The sequence below is a fragment of the Halichoerus grypus genome, chromosome 6 (genome assembly GCF_964656455.1).
Source record: "Halichoerus grypus chromosome 6, mHalGry1.hap1.1, whole genome shotgun sequence".
NCBI classification, from domain to species: domain Eukaryota; kingdom Metazoa; phylum Chordata; class Mammalia; order Carnivora; family Phocidae; genus Halichoerus; species Halichoerus grypus.
Window position 1 is genome coordinate 112,634,021 of NC_135717.1, and position 17,048 is coordinate 112,651,068.

Here is a 17,048-nt window from a genome sequence, read left to right on the forward strand (position 1 = left end):
TATTCCATTGAAAGGGGTTAAGCGAGAATTTGCTTTTTAGGGAGATCACTCTGGTTCAAGAATGCATTAGAGAAAAATCAGAAGCAAAGAGGAAGTTAGTCTAATGGTCCAGGCAAGAGCCATCAGTGGCTTAGATAAGCTTGTGTTAATTGAGATGGAAAACACAGGATATATTTTCTATGGCATTTGGAGGTGTTTTTGTGCAGGACCGCAGGCAGGAGCAGATTCAAATTTTGTGGCCCTGGAATTTATACTATTTATGAATGCTGTTTTAAAAAAAATTGCAGATACAAAAAAGACACATATGAAATTAGGTACAGGATCTTAAAAGAGTCCTGGACAAACTTGAGCTTTATTTGCTTCACAGTCAATCTGCCGCTGGCTCTAGGAGAGCCAAGAGCTAAGGTTAACGGAGCAGTTACTGTTCCCAGACACTGGTTGGCACCCTTTAAACATACTTTAATTCTCACAACAGTCCTATGAGATATTTTTGTCTTCTTCATTTCACAGATGGGGAAACTGAGGCTCAGCAAGGTATCCTGAGTCACAGCTAGTAAGTGATTAGAGCTACCGTGATGCAGGCAGCCTAGCCCTTTGTCATGATCTACGCTGCCTCAATATATGTCTCAAGATCAGGGACTGAGAACAAGGCAGATGACAATACTATTTACCATATGACAAAACAAAAACTGCAAGATGAGCAGTTAGGGGGGTACTTGAAGAGCAAGAGTTTGGTTGGGAATAAGTTAAGTTTTTGACACTTACTACCATTTAAATTGCAATGTCAAGTAGGCTGTTGCATATGTAAGATCCAGAAGGAAGAGACACACACATGGAAGTCACCATCATGGGAATGAATGAGGTGACCAAGGAGCGTACACCACAAGGGGGAAGAGACACAAAGGAGACCAAACAGAGGGTCCAGTTAGGTGAGGGGAAAACCAGGAGAGCTCAGTATCACAGAAGCCAAAGGGGGTGTGATGAGTTACATAACTGAATATCGGACAAGTGTAGACAGAAATGAGAGGAAAAGGCAACTATTGAAGAAAATCCCCAACTCCTACTTTGAGGGACCTTCTTCAATAACAACCAGAGATAGATGGATGAAGAGAAGCCTCTGAGCGAGCGTTCTAGAAATATAACAAATAATTCGTGGGATAACCTGGCCACGGGCTAGATATGAGGAAATTTTCAGGTTCATTGCAGGTCCAGCACTACTTGAGAAGACCAGAGTTCTGGAAGATGGAGGGAATGCATGACATAAACACACATCTGACCCCCTTGCCCCACATCCAGCAGACCTTTATTAACTTTCAATTTTTCTTTCAGGTGCATAGAATCAGATCAAACACAATCCATGTTCATGACGCATGCATGGCCCAATGGAATTAGTTAACTCATTTATTTAGTTTTATTTTTTATTTGTTTAAATTTTTTTTTGTTAGTTATTTTTAATAATGTAATGAAAGCACCTCCAAATCCACCACTCAAAACACTGGTTCATTAAACTTTGAAAAAGCCATTCAAGGAAATCTTACGAAGAGATCTTACTGGCATAGGGGAGTGCAACAGCTAGAAAAGCCCAGACAGGAATTGCAATTAACTTTCAGGGCTACACGTGTAAGCAATCTTCGGTCGCATTAATAAGGCTGTCCATGCCAAGGACGGTAAAAGCCCCATTGTAACCATCACTGGGCACATGGTGTCTGGTCTTTTATCATCAGTTCTAGGAGTTATATTTTAAGGAGAATGTTGACAAATCAGAGTGTACCCAGAGAATATAATTCAGGATGGTGAAGAGAACATGATGAATAAGGGAAGATATATTTAGCCCAGGGTTGAGGGTGGTGGAGGTAGGCTGGGAGGACAAGGGTCCTCTAGAGCTGTTCATACAGAGCTGTTCCATGTTGTATCCCAGGGAAGAAAATGGGCCAAAGGTGGGTTTAAGTAGGAAAGGTGATTTTAGCTAAGTGAAATAAAGAATTTCTGAAAATACCCAGGCTTCAATCAACAGTTCTTAAAAAAATCAGCTCTCTGTCACCAGTGAAATTGATTCAGAGGCTGAGTGGCAGGGATGCTGTAGAGAGAACCACCTGTGTTCAGGCAAAGGTTGAGCCTCATCCACTGACACTTAGTTTCTTCAGGCTTGGTTTCTTCTTCAGGCTCTGCTCTCCAAATCCTTCTCCATAACCCCTGCCACAGCTAGTCAGCTGCCTCCTTTCAGCTGTGCCCCACTGCCCCTAAGCTAGGGTGTTGATCAACTAGTCATCCAGGGCACTTACCTAAAGAGGAAGTCCCCATGACGTATCATCCTTCTGTGGTTTACCCTTCTGGATTTCTCTCTCTGGACTATCAGATCCCCGAGGCTGCTTTATGACGCCTTCCCATCCCAGCCCATGTGACCTCTGGGACATCTCTCTGAACCCTCACCGTCCCTGAAAGTTACTGCCCTTCCCCACTAACTTGCCTTTAAGTTTCCAATGGTCTAAACATTTTGGTCATATTTGTTCAAAAATTGTCAGGTTTATTTTATATTGTTTGGGTGCTCCAGCCTGAAATTTGGGGAATTTCTATGTCCTTTTTTCTACCCACTACCTTTACTACTTCCTCTTGCCTGTGTAACCTTTATTTCTTGTCCTTTCTGTTCCTACTCCTTCCCATCCCATCCTATAACACTCTTCATCTTCAAGTTTTTTTTTTTTAATGTAGAAGGCAAGAGATAAAAACAGAAGCAGAGAACACAAAACATGCCCTCCTCCCTCCTGCCTTCTCTCGCTCTCGCTCTCACTCTTCTCTCAAATTATCAAAGTAGGGTAATGCCAGAGTGGGTAATTACTGAGCCTTTGGTCTTTGGGTATGAAAACAGGTTCCACCCCTTGAGCCTTGGGCAAGTTATAGAACCTCTTTGAGCCTTAATTTCCCCATTAGTAAAATGAGGATAATAAGAATATGTGCACCAGAGATGAAGAAATGCATGTGAAGTGCGTCCACAGTGTCTGACACATAGTCTGTGACAAGGGAATGTTTGTTATTACTGGTCTCATAGGAGGAAATTACTCTATGACTCAGAACAGGATATGGTCATCCCTTGATTATATACATCACAAGTATGCATCCATTTCTAAAGACATTTTCCCTTCTGTTGCCCAGCTAAGAAAATTTATTTATTCATGTATTCAACAAATACCTATTAAGCACATACTAAGTTTCATTCCTTGTACTGGGGGGGGGGGGACTTGATTAAATAAATTCCTGTATAAACACACTGTAGAATATGATGCTGTGGCTAAAGAGAACTAGATATATTTATACGTCTGATCATGGAAAAATCTCCAAAGATGTGGAATTCAGTGGGAGAAAGAAATTGCTGAACAGGTTATCCAGAGCGATACCATTCCTATAAAATTGCATACACACATGCACAAAATGCATATTTTGTATGGATATACACACACACAACACACACACACATAATGTAATGTATATATGTATATGTAATACAATGTGTCTGTGTGTGTGTGTGTATATATATATATTTATAATGTAAATGTGTAGAGGAAGTTTTAGACTGGCAGACATCAAACTGGGAAGGAAACCAGGATGGGGAAGTGGGGAGTGGTTTAAAGGAATATTGGCCTTATTTGTAATCCTCAGATTTTTACATGGAGAAGGAATTCATATACTATCTAGATCATCTTTTTAAAGTAAAATAAGTAATCACATGGCCCCTGCCAGATTCCCTGCTTGTCCAATTGCCACTGGGTTCCTGGGATTTCTGACTCCAAACAGGGATTCAGTTATCAATTAAAAAAAAAAAAAAGAATAGAAAAAAGAAAGCCTAAGCACACAGAATATCCCAGTCTTGTCACTGTCTTCTTCAGGGCCTTGAAAAATGAGGCAGAGGTATATTTATATAAGCACACCTACGCGAAGTTCTAAATTTACCTATTTAGGAAAGCGCGCGCACAAACACCCCGTCTCCTGGGAGAGCCGGTCTGCGGGCTGAGCCCCTGGCGCGCGCAGCCGCCCGTCTTCCTCCCGCCCGCCCCGCCCCCGCTCCGGAGCCGGCACCTTCCAGTCTTTCATCAGCTGGAATCTCAACACTATCAGCCTGCAGGAAGCAATAAAAAAGTCCTAGGTGACGGTTTTCACTTCCAATATGTGGGATGCTGAAGATCGAAGTTCTAAACGGAGCTTTTCCTTGGGCTTGCTTTGTGGTCCTGGCAAATCAGATTAACTTTGAGGCATCGGTGAGGCAGAGAAGATGATGTAAAACACTGTCAGTCCCTTTAAATAGGTAACTTTGAATTTGCTGAGTCCTCAGAAGGCAGAAAGGGCTTGCATACGGGTCCAATACAGGTACCTTTGTGAGTTTTTATACATACACATGATGTACATAAGTTGATAAGTTGATCATGTTTATAGAAACAGATCCTAAATTATGTCAGAGAACGTAAATAATATGATGTATACATATTTTATGTACACGCCTAATTTTGTGTAAATGTCTATTAAATGCACATACTCATATATTCACAATTTTTTTTCTCTTGTTAATGTCCCAAATAGAAGATCTAACAGCTGTCTATAACTAGTACGTAATGGTTATCAGCAGAGCATACAGGTATAGGCTGCATAATTTATAATTATCCTGTTATGAGATTTTTTTTAAGTTTGTTTATTTATTTATTTAATCTCTTCACAGAACGTGGGGCTCAAACCTATGACCTAGAGATCAAGAGTCGCATGCTGTCCCAGCTGAGCCAGCCGGGTGTCCCAATGTTATGAGATATTTTTAAAACGGGATTGGTTTTTTCTGATTAAAACATCAAGGCCAGGAGGAGGGTGAAACACACAAGGAGCTGAGGGTGCAGAATCTGAGGAGGCCCCCAATCTCCGGCCCCTGCATGCCACTTGCCTCCTGCCTAGTTGCAGCCCTGATAAAAATGCCTCTGTTTCTTCTATCATCCCCATCACCAGCCCCAACTTTTACTAATTAATTACTAAGTTCTGGATGCTGTTTATGCACTTTACATATATTAACCTACTTAAAGAAATGTCTAATTTCTAATCAGATGTCTAATGTCTAATTTCTGTCTAATGTCGCTAATAAAGTGAATTACAAGTTATTGTGCCTAATATGCAAAATGCTTCAAAAACCATAACTAAGATGCCCCAGCTAGACCAGACCTCGGTTGAGAGCTGGGCAGCCAAATGATGAGTCCAGATCTCCCAGGACATGTGCCACCTGTGTGAAAATCTGGTGCTCTTTCCTCTCCGTTAGGCATGGTGGTGCTTTTCTCTGAATATACACTGCATGAAGTATCCTTTTACCGATTTCTTTCTGTGTTGGGGCAGTTTGGCAGGCAGCAGGCTTCAACTCTATCGGCTTCCGTGTAATATGATTGACAGATTTCAAAAGGAAAAAGGATACATATGTTCATGTCCTATATTACTACTCCTACTTTGAAAATGGTGGTAGATAATGGAACTTATGATAGTCTAACTGTACTTCAACATGATAATGTGCTTATATTTAAACTCATACACAGACCAAGGAAGGGGGATTTACCCAACATATTATCTAGTATCTAGCTACAGGTGATTTACTGTTGTGCACTGAAATGCGGTTGAAGTACAAGATGGATAGTAATATTATATTGTGGTATATATCCTGTTCACATCAGGCCTTCGTAATAAAAGCCGAACAGCAATCTACAGAACCTGTCTTAAATCTGCCATCTAAGATACTGATTGTAAAATAAAATGATCAAAGTGCCCGTTCTCTCTATACCGCCTTCCCCTGAGACAGTGGTATGCAAAGAACTTCCTCCTTTTTATTTATTTACATTCAGTCAACAGAAACATAAATTAAAAACCTTAGTGTTATGTGGACTGAATAAAGCACACCTAATATGTTGCTAAGTAGACATTTTTTTTTAGATATTACAGACTACAGCCTGTATTGTACTTTTATCCAGTGCACCTTTTACTATGTACTGACAACAAAATATGCTTAGAAAAATAATAGAGTAAAATGATTTTTGCAAACCAGCAATTTCACATGCTACAGTCCTGCTGAGAATAAACAATTTTTAGTGGGTCTTTATATTTGACACATGAAATCAAGCATTCCTACAAATTGATTTCATGTTAAATAATTTCTTGAGGTTGCAATGGAAAGAGACCAACACAAACAAGTTAACATTGCATAGAGAAATCACAAATGAATTTTATGCAGAACTTTTTGCCTTTATAGGCAAGTAATTTTAAGAACACTAAAGGCCAAACTTCCCTGTAAAAAGGGATGTCCTTGTGTGTTATAGAATGTAGAGGACAGAAAAGTATGAGGTCTGGAGTTAATGATCCTATCTTCCAAATGCATACACAGACATAGATTTGGGTTAAAGTGAAAGTAGAGAGAATCCTTGGAAGGGGAAAGAAGTCCCAGCACTTTGATCACATTTCTGTTATACTGAGGATTTAGATACTCTCTTCTCTGTGCTTCCCTGGCTCCTGACACAAAACCCTACCATGACACTGATCTAGCGAACTATAATGATTTACTTATTATATAGATATTTTTACATATATAATGTAAAATATTAATATTAATGTAAAAATGTATAAGATTTAGCTGGCTGTCGTCCCCGACTATAACCTCCTTGGGAAGAGAAATTGTCTTACTCATCTTGTGACCCCAGCCCCAGCACCTAGCCCAGTACTCAGCACTGAGTAGGTGCTCTCAAATGCCCGGTGAGACTGATAAGGAAAAAATAACATGACTTGAAAGAATGAGAGAGAAACATGGAGGGGGAGGACGAAATATAGTCACATTTGATGTATCCTGAGGAAATGAGAGCTGGTTATAGGTAGATTTGACACATGGATCATTTTAGGGTCAACTACTGAATATAGTTGGGCCAGTCCTTCCCCCCATTCATTCAGCAAACATCTATTGAGTGCCAGTTATGTACTAGGCAATCACTAGCTACTGCAGTAGCCTGATATCATGAAACACAGGATCACTATAATTTGTCATGATTTCCACACAGATATGCCAACAAAGAGTCAGAGCTGAAGTTCAAGTTTAAGCTCAAGCTAAACTGTAGATGATTTTTTATTTTACCATTTAAATATATCTTGCCATTCACTAAGTAGCTTCATTCTCCTTAAGACTCAAGGGTTCACTCTAATATACATTTAACAGCATAACCAGATCCTCTTAAGATCCTGGCTTAATTCTTCAACTTTGCACTCATATGCTAAGTGCCACTTACAATTATCCCGAAATGGGCCTCATTTCTTTAAGCATTTCATATCAGACTGGAGACCCTTGGACGGGTTACTTATTTTTTTCTGTATTTGATTCTATGCCGAATGTCTTATTTTCCTTCAACAAATAATACCTGCCTCTAATATGGTAAAGAGAAAATGGGAACAAAATTGGGTTATCTTGTTTTCTCAGTTTTAAAAGATCATGTTAGGATGACCACTCACGTAGTTTATAAAAACATTTGTCTTTTCAATCAATGACAGAGAAAATCCCAATAAGGGTTTAAAAGAAATCCTGTCCACTAAACTGAAGGCAGATGTCTTTTAAAAATATATAAAGCCTTTGAGTTCTTTCTTTTCCATTTACACCTAATTTCTGGATGCAGGGGCAGGTCCTTCAGTAAAACACAAGTATAGAAAATAATACTACAGTTTTCCTTAAGGTAAGAATAAAGGGCTTCTTTTTTCTTGCCATTTCCCCTTATTAAACTGACAAAGGCAGCACTTTTAGAATTCTGTTAAAAGCAAGCTTGTTTGCTTACAGTTCACAGAAGAGAAACAGAGAGATTAGAAGTAAACGAGACCCATTTGTTTTATCCATATTACCACCAGGACGAAATTGTTCCTTTCAGTGACCTTTCTGGTTGGAGATGTCATAACTGACAGTGGATTCAGCATTCTCCTTTAAAAGTCGATTCGTAATTGAACATTTCACCATTAAAATAGGTAATGGCCTCAGCATTAGTTCAAGCAGCACTTAAATTTCAATCTTATGTTCCCCTCTTGTTAATTAATCCTATCCTATTTTATCCTTCCATTTTCTTTTTTTCCCTTACATTTCAACGCCTAAATATGAAGTTAAGTCTTGGTATCATTTCTAGACTGTACCATGCTGTTTCTGGCCACCACTTAGCCACACGATATACTCCATAAATCTTCCTTCATAAATCAATGTGTCCCTTCCATTAACTATGTTTGTTATTTATCTCTGGGTTTCATCCAAGACTGTCAACATTGTTTGTTCATTTAGGTGATCAAAACTGAATACAGTTGACTCAGAGTACTTTCAGCCATACTTGTTGAGAGACTACAAACTTCCTTCCCTGGTGCTACAACAGTGCCTCAAAGAGTTTTGCTCGGTCCTTCTTTTCCTATTCACTCTCAACTTGTCTACGTCTCTCCGTCACAGGTTGCTTCTAGCAATCCCACTTCTCAAGATTCTCTTCTCTTCTCCCGTGAATGCTTCTGATGTGATTTGTGCCAGATATTTGTTTGCATCTTTCTGAGAGCAATTTCATTTTTCTTTTCATCCATATTTCTGACTTACCTTGGTCTTTGTGAACCATACTGCTGTTCATATCCTGGCCATTTATCAAAGCTTGTAACAGCTCCCAATTTAGTCATCTCAGCGACTGTCATTAACATTCTGTTCATTCCCTCTTCCGGATTATGGATTACATAAAAATACAAACTACAGTGACTCACAAAGAGACAAGCCCTCAGGACTTCGCACAGTGCTGTTCCTGTTACCTTTTGCAGGTGGCCTTTCAGCCCCTCCAGCCCACATGGCTGTGGTATTACCAAGGCTGCCGGAACTAACATATCCAGGAAAATCATACAGCATGGCAAGTCCAATGTTTTGCTCAAGTCTGAATATAATGCAAATGTCCTAGAATGTTCCCATCACTGGCCCATCTCCCCTCCATAAATAAACCTCTGTAAAATCTGATCTTGCTTCATGGGGTGTTTGGGTGTTTGGGTGTGTGGGTTGGTTTGGTTTTTTTGGGGTTTTTTGTGTTTTTTTTTACAGTTTCCTTTAGTTTAGTTTGGAGTTTGTTTGGGTTAGGGTTTTAGGCATCCCTCCCTCAGATGATATTATAACTTGATGTGACTCATTTTGGTTGTGTCAAATGCACATCTGGGGAGCTCACAAGTATGCCAGAAATAGCTCACAAACGTGGAGCATCTCCTTCAATTGACAGATCAGAAAGCCCCCTGCACAGTTGCTGGGGCGGGGTTTAACCCTGCGGCTATTCCTCTTTTTTTAAGATTTTTATTTTTATTCATTTGAGAGAGAGTGAGCGAGAGAGAGAGAGAGAGAGAGAGAGAGAGAGCATGAGTGGGGGGGAGGGGCAGAGGGAGAGAGAGCACGAGAAGCAGGCTCACCGCTGAGCAGGAAACCCGATGCGGTGCTCGATCCCAGGACCCTGGGATCATGACCTGAGCTGAAGGCAGACGCTTAACCGACTGAGCCACCCGGGGCACCACCCCCACCCTCACCCCCGACCCACGGCTATTCTTAATGCTTCTCTCTACCAATTCTACTCCCAGGGTTTGCTTTAAGGCTTCAAGCTCACTGGCTTTATCTCCACACTGTCACAAAGCTGGCCAACTTCCTCGAGGAAGAAAGCTTAGGAATGGATGCTCAACAGTCATGTGTCCCATTTCCAGGGTTCTGTGGTTGGTGCCCCTGGGGCTAGGCAATCCTAAGGCACTCTGAGTCTTTAGCTGTTACGTTGATAACCCTGATGATATAAGGAACAAATAAGATAATTGATATAAATGTATAATATGAATTTAACATTGTTAAAGAGAAAAAAATATGGCTATTTGTCCCAATTTTATTTTTCCCTTTTAGCAGTTTGTCATGTGGCTAAGAATCTTATTCTTTCCAGTTTCTACTTATCTTTAATCTTTTCTTGAAAAAGAATAAAATTATAACTATTCTTCAATATATAGTTTAATAAGTGATTTGCAGCTTTCTTGACAGAATCCCTAAGATGTAAATTTTCTATGACTATTTGTTTAACTTCACCATATTTGGGCTTTTCACTTTCAATATTTGCCATGGAGTTCTTCCCTCCACATCTGGCCCTTTTTTTTTTTTTTTTTAAAGATTTTGTTTATTTGACAGAGAGAAACACAGCGAGAGAGGGAACACAAGCAGGGGGAGTGGGAGAGGGAGAAGCAGGCTTCCCGCGGAGCAGGGAGCCCAATGCGGGGCTCGATCCCAGGACCCTGGGACCATGACCTGAGCTGAAGGCAGATGCTTAACGACTGAGCCACCCAGGCGCCCCACACCTGGCCTTTCTTGCACATCCTTTTAGATATTTCTAGGCCATGCTCCAAGCTACTAGACAGTTGCACTATTAGGAACAGAGACAAGAACCGGGAACCACTAAAAATAAGAGCTCTAAATAACTAAAGTAGGTATTACAAAGTCCATCCATTAAAATGCATGTATGCTATTCAGAGGTGAGGTCCAAACTCAGGGCCCATTAACACTTGACATATTGTTCTAAAAAATGCTATTAGCTATTTTCTAAGTCTAATATATTAGGCCAGTGAATTTGAAATGGAACAAAGAATTTCTTCCTCCAGGTTAGCATTCTGAGAGATATCAACAGTGTAATCTACAGAGGAATCCAGAAAAACAAAACTACTAAAAATTACTGCAGAGTGAAATCACTAAACTCAGGACAAACAGCCCAATGTCCCTCAGCTAACTCTGACGGCACTATTGGGCCATGTCACTGTCCAGTTAGTAAGTGCAGTTCATAATGATGTGTCCATCGTATTCGTATCATTTCCTGGCGAAGTGAAGAGTATAATACATTTTAGATGGGCTTCCATCTAACATAACTTTTTAATTTTTGTTGCTTAAAATAGCAAAGTTATTTTCAAAATAACTGTCTAGAACAACTTGATCTGCAAAAGATAGCCAAACGTCTCTATAAATGACAGTATATTTTTCATGTTCTCCTTGACATCTGTACACCAGTGCCCCACCTTTTGAGAATATAAATTCCTCAATAGCAGGGACTGGTTATGTTCCACTTCCTTTGGATATAGAATGCCTATCTGAACACACAGTCAGAGCTTAGAATCCTAGACTTTTAGAATGAAAAGAATCTTGGAGAGCATTCTCTTCCAATTCATTTGTTTTATGGAGGTGTTAACTACATGCACTAACATTCTCTTAAAGTAAATATGGTATTTTTCCCCAAAACTGTACAAAAAAAATTTTATTTTCTAAAAACACTCTATGTAAATATAAGCATATACTTAAGAGTTTTATGAAATACAAACAATAACATAAGATAAAGACTGTTGTGCAACTTCTTTTTCACTTAAAATTCTTAATATATTTTTTAAAGAATGAATCTGTGTACAGTGAAAATTATAATATAGTAGACACTAGAACTAAGCTCTCTCATAATATTACTTAAAGTTTATTACTCTGAGTCATTAATAAGCACAGTATACATATCAAGATTCACTTCAGGCTGTACAAATACTTTTTTCAAGTTGAGGGATGGAATAATCTCCAGAAGGAAGTAAAGAATATGTGAAGAGCAAATGCTTTCCCTATAAAAATACCCTTAAACACAAGGCCCTTCAACATTTTAAGATGAAGCATGGAGGGCAAAGACTATCAAAGTTGTATTCTTAATATTCTTACTAATAAAGGTTATTATTACTATAACCTTTATTATACTAATAAAGGTTAATATAATATATAATATTATATTATTATATTATCTAGAACTAAGGAGGATACCCCAAGATCCATTTAATATGGCATTTGCAAACTGCAGGTCGCAATTGATAAGTGGATCCTAAAATCAATTTAGTGGATTACAACCAGTATTTTTTAAATGAAATAGACTAAAATAGAAAATATCAGAATGCATTCCAATTAGTAAGGGTCAAAACTGTTTTCTAAACATTCACTGTACGTGTGTGTTTGTGTGTGTGTACCGTTGTGATAGAAATGTATTTTTTGCTGTGGGTCACAGGCACAAAAGGTTGAAAGTTCCTGCTCTGATCTAGCCTCTGGCTTCCAATGAGGTGTAACTGTGTTTTCAGAGAAAAAGACATCTGTGCATTTGTTGCGGTCTTAAAACAAGCCTCTCCCAAAGAACCAACCATTATTTGAAGTGCATTGTCAAGTTCTCTTTCCGTCAAGATTACTGGAAGGCAGGCTTACTTCCAAACGTACTTTCTTTGCAACATAAGTTTACCCAGCCAAGTAGTTGATTAAAACCCAGTAGAAATCCATCCCAATCCTTAGCCATCATTATGATTTCAATTATAGGAGCATAGTGATAACAGGGAAAACTTCGCTACAAATGGAAAGGGACCTCACATTCTTTGACCGAGTTCCTTTCGTCTAGAATCAGTGAGGCAGAGGCTGTTGACCCATCCCCAACCTTGAAGCATGTCCAGAGCACTGACAGTCTCAATTTGGTCGTGCTGAATGGAATAGGATGATTGTACTTGACTTCTTAATGAAGACTACATCTTCCTTTGCCACAGTCCTTCCTCCTTCTGATAGAGCTGGGTGCAGAAACAGTCACGGGAGAAAGAAGCTATGTCCAGAAATTTCTGTGTTTCTTTGTGTTTTACTGGCTTCTTACTCAAATAAGGAGGCAGTGGAGTAGAGTGTGTGTGTGAGGGTCAAGACACGCGTGTTCTGGTGGTTGAAGTGGAGTTTGATTTTAATCTGAACAAGTCTTCGAATTGCTCTGGGCCTTTATGTCTTCGTTTCTAAAACGAGAGCTGTGCCACAACCGTTTGGCCAGGAATGATCATCATAACAGCACCTACGTGGCGCTGTGTCAGTCACTTCAATGACTAAGTTAGTCCTCACGGCACTAATAGGCAGAAAAATTTTCCTTATTTTGCAGATGGATATAGGTGTATGAGAAGCAGAGAGGTTAAATAACTTGCCCAACATTGTACAGTTAGGCAGTGGGAGAGCTGATTCAAACTCAGGCAGTGTCCAGATGCTGCACTCTTCACATCACGAAATACTGCCTCAGCCAAGACCTTTTTTTGATCACTTATTCTAGCCTCAGTTACTCTCCAAAGCTCATTTTCTAAAGAAATTTCTTACTAAACTGTATTTACTAAGCAGTGTGTTATTTGTTTTCCATTTTTAATAATCAAAGGGATGTTGAATGGTCAGAGTTTCTGATTAACATAAAATGAATTATTACTTACGTGGACAGAATTCATGCCCACCAGTTCACTAGATTTCCGGGATTACCTCTGACCTTCCAGTGGTTCTGGGAGTTCTCAAGAAGATATCCTCCTCAAGGTAAGCAGAAGGGGGCAGCAAAAAGCCTCATGACACAAGTCAAATGAGGTTTTTGACCCAGATTTATTGGTTCTTTTAAAAATGTTTCAAAAAACCACAATTAATACCACTCCACATCCGCTAGAAGAGCTATGATTAAAAAGACAAATAACAAGAGTTGCTTAGAAGGTACAGGAATTAGGATCCTCATACACTGCTGAAGAGAATGTAAAATGTTGCAGCTACTTTGGAGAATGTTCTGGCAATTCTTCAAAAAGTTAAACGTAGACATACCATTAACCCAGCAATTCCACTTCTAGATATACACCCAAGAGAATTAAAAACATGTCCACCTAAAAACCTGTAGGTAAATGTTCATAAGAACATTATTCATAATAGCCCTACACTGGAAATAACCCAAGTGTCAGCTGATGAATGGATTAACAAAATGCAGTATCTCCATACAATGGAACATTATTCAGCCACAAAAAGGAATGAAGTACTGATACATGCTAATTGCTACAACATGAATGAACCTTGAAAACATCATGCTAAGTGAAAGACCCAGTCACAAAGCACCACTTATATGATTCCATTTATATGGAATGTCAAGGATAGGCAAATCCACAGAGACAGAAATTAGATTAGTGGTGCCAGGGGCTGAGAGGAGAAGAGAATGGGGGGAGACTGTTCAGGTGTGTGGCGTTTCATTCTGAGGTGATGAAAATATTCCAGAATTAGACAACGGGATGGTTGCACAACTTTGTTAATGTACTGAAAACCACTGAAAGGGTGAATTGTATGGTATGTGAATTGCATCACAAATTCTTAAAAATTCAGTCTTGATACTGTTGGGGAGGAAAAGTTTTCCTCGATCCTCTTAGGGTCCCTGGCTGAGTCTAAAAATCAAACGGACAAAGACAAACAGAAGAAATGCACATGAATTTATTTAGTGTACATGACACGGGAGCCTTCATAAGGAAGAAACATACCTGTGTGCTTTTTGCCTGGTTTGATGGAGAGTGGACAGTCATGGGGGAATATGACAGGGCAAAGAGTATGAGGTGATGAGGCAAACTGAGCAAGAACTGTTAGGATTCTTCTTAGCGTCCCTTTGTCTTCAGAGATAAAGATGCTCCTTTCCTCAAAAAAAAAAAAAAATGTGGATTAGTACTTTCTAGGAGCTGGTGGTAGGGGCAATGGGGAGTGACTGCTAACGAGTTTCTCTTTGGTTATGATGAAAACACTCTGATATTAGATAGTGGTGACAGTTGCCCAACTCTGTGACTAGACTAAAAACCACTGGACTGTACACATTGAAGGGGTCAATTTTATGACATGTGAATTATATCTCCATAAAGCTGTTATTTTTTTTTTTTTTTAAAGATTTTATTTATTTATTTAATTGACAGGAGAGAGAGAGAGAGACAGCAAGAGCGGGAACAAGCAGGGGGAGTGGGAGAGGGAGAAGCAGGACTCCCGCCGAGCGGGGAGCCCGATGTGGGGCTTGATCCCAGGACCCTGAGATCATGACCTGAGCTGAAGGCAGATGTTTAACAACTGAGCCACCCAGGCGCCCCAAAGCTGTTATTTTTAAAAAAAATACAAAATGTGTACTGCGGTCCCACGTGTGGTGGCGCCTCTTCTAGGCGGTGAGGGGACGCAGCAGTGAGCAAAGTAGACAAAGCACTTGACCTCACAGGATTTGCAATACTAGTAAATAAGTAAACAAGTGGAAGTGAACTTCGTGCTCCTGCAGCCCGACCCTGGAGCGAGCCTGGGGCGCAGGCAGCGCTCCGCTCCACTCCTGCGGACTCCTGGCAGGCACTGGGCCAGCACAGCTCCCGGCAGCCCCTCACAGCGATCCTCTCAGGGCTCCTCTCAGACCCCAGCGCAAAGCAGCTCAGTGGCCAAGGCTTCAGTCCAGGAATCCATTCTGGGCACGGGTGTCAGAGCTCATCACTGACCGACACCCCCGCCCACCCCAGCCTCCCTGGCTGTCTTCCCCTTCACTTTTACCCTTACTCATTTACTTGATAAATTATTTAACCAGTATGTACTGAGGGCTAGATTAGTTAGAATGCTTTGGGATAAAAGATACGGGCAACTGACTTTCTAAACGATAAGGACAATTATTATTTCTGTACTAGGAGGTCCAAACTCTAGGCACGGGTCTCTGGCTCGTTTCTGTGGTATTCATTTGGCCCCCTGCTCTTCAGTGGGTTGTCCTTGTCCTCCAGCAGCTGCTAGGACAGCCTGTAACAATGGGCAACATGCTTTCTTGGTCATATCTAGCAAGAAAGAAAGAGGGGGGAAAAAAAACTATCCCCAACTCTGGTGTAAAAATCTGTCAGTTCAGTCTATCAGAGGCAACTTAGATCAAGTAGCAACAGTTGGCAGCAGAATGTCACATGATGATTGGCTTCAACTTTGCTCCGGACCACTTAGGACCAAGGAGACTGGAATTCCCATGGTTGATTTAGGACTGAACCCTGGAGCTGGACGAGGAATCAGTGTCCCCCAAATTATGTGGACTACATGGGAAGGAAGAAGGGGCTCGGTCTGATTTACTGTTCATTATAAACTATCTGTCTGTTCCTTAAGCTCATTCCAGGTACTAAGTGCTTCTCTGTGTGCTAGGGATAGAGGTAGTATACCTTTTTAATTGATGAAGGACTATTTTTACAGCTAAAGCTGCCTCTACATCTTCCTCCAAAGAACCATGCGTTCTCTCTCCAAGTGGTGGCATTTCAAGATCTCTTACCCCCGGATGGGGTGACATTTGAGAGCAAGTACCTGACTCTACCAGTATCACATCCCACAGTAGCTGCAGTCACTCATTCTGCTTTGCTTATGGCCAACCCTGCATATATCCTACAAGATCCTCATGAGCATAGGTGTGCCCTCTTGGGGAAGGTTATTACTTCTGCTCCCATCCATACAATCAATGTGCTATAAATGGATGCCAAATTTTATGCTAGAAAGTTCTATACTTCGTTCACAGGAAATTGCATTAAGCATTGGTCAAATTATCAGCCTCTGCTTAGAAAGTTATTTGGACATTTAAGATACCTCCTCAGAAATATTTTAGAAATATGCAGATTTAGAAGTTGCAGATTATTCATATGCCACCAGAAATTCTGTAAAAAACAAAAAACAAAAAACCACAATACGAAAACAATGGATCATGGATCACCACATCAAAAACTAATGATGTATTGCATGGTGACTAACAGAACATAATAAAATTAAAAAAAAAAAAAACACACTTTAGGCAAGTCCTAGGCAATTGGTACTTTTTTGTTTCTTAATTCTTACACAAAGGAGAATGTAAGAGGGTCTTTATAAAGTATAGAGCTACTCCACCACCCCATACATACGTGCCACAACTTCACCACCGAACCAAAAATGTGATTTCAGGTGGTATCAAGAATGAATATGAGCATTAATTCTAAACTCCACATGGGCTTAGTCAGAATCACAGCCTCATCTGTATGCTCTTGTAAGTGCAAGGCAAAGAGACTTGCCAATGTAGCTGAAAGGAGAAAGGCCAACTGGATGGAAGAGACCCACAATTATTGATTAAATTTATAAACAGCAAATGCAGAAATGCTGGACTCTCAGGAAAGAAGTTCTCAAAATAATCCTGAGACCTAAAACCAGCTGATATTATAAACAATACTAAGTATTT

The 17,048-nt window shown here is 40.1% G+C and overlaps 1 long non-coding RNA gene across 2 annotated transcripts in view; it reads right to left on the minus strand.

Annotated features, from left to right (window-relative positions):
• Window positions 1-17,048, minus strand: part of LOC118553022 (uncharacterized) — a 275,664-nt gene that overhangs the window by 154,504 nt on the left and 104,112 nt on the right. Inside the window, exon 2 of one of the 2 annotated variants that reach the window (XR_013449160.1) lies at window positions 14,350-14,495. This is a non-coding gene — a long non-coding RNA (uncharacterized LOC118553022). Of the gene's footprint in view, window positions 1-14,280; window positions 14,496-17,048 lie in introns of those variants that run through there. The other variant, XR_013449161.1, reaches the window with a different exon arrangement.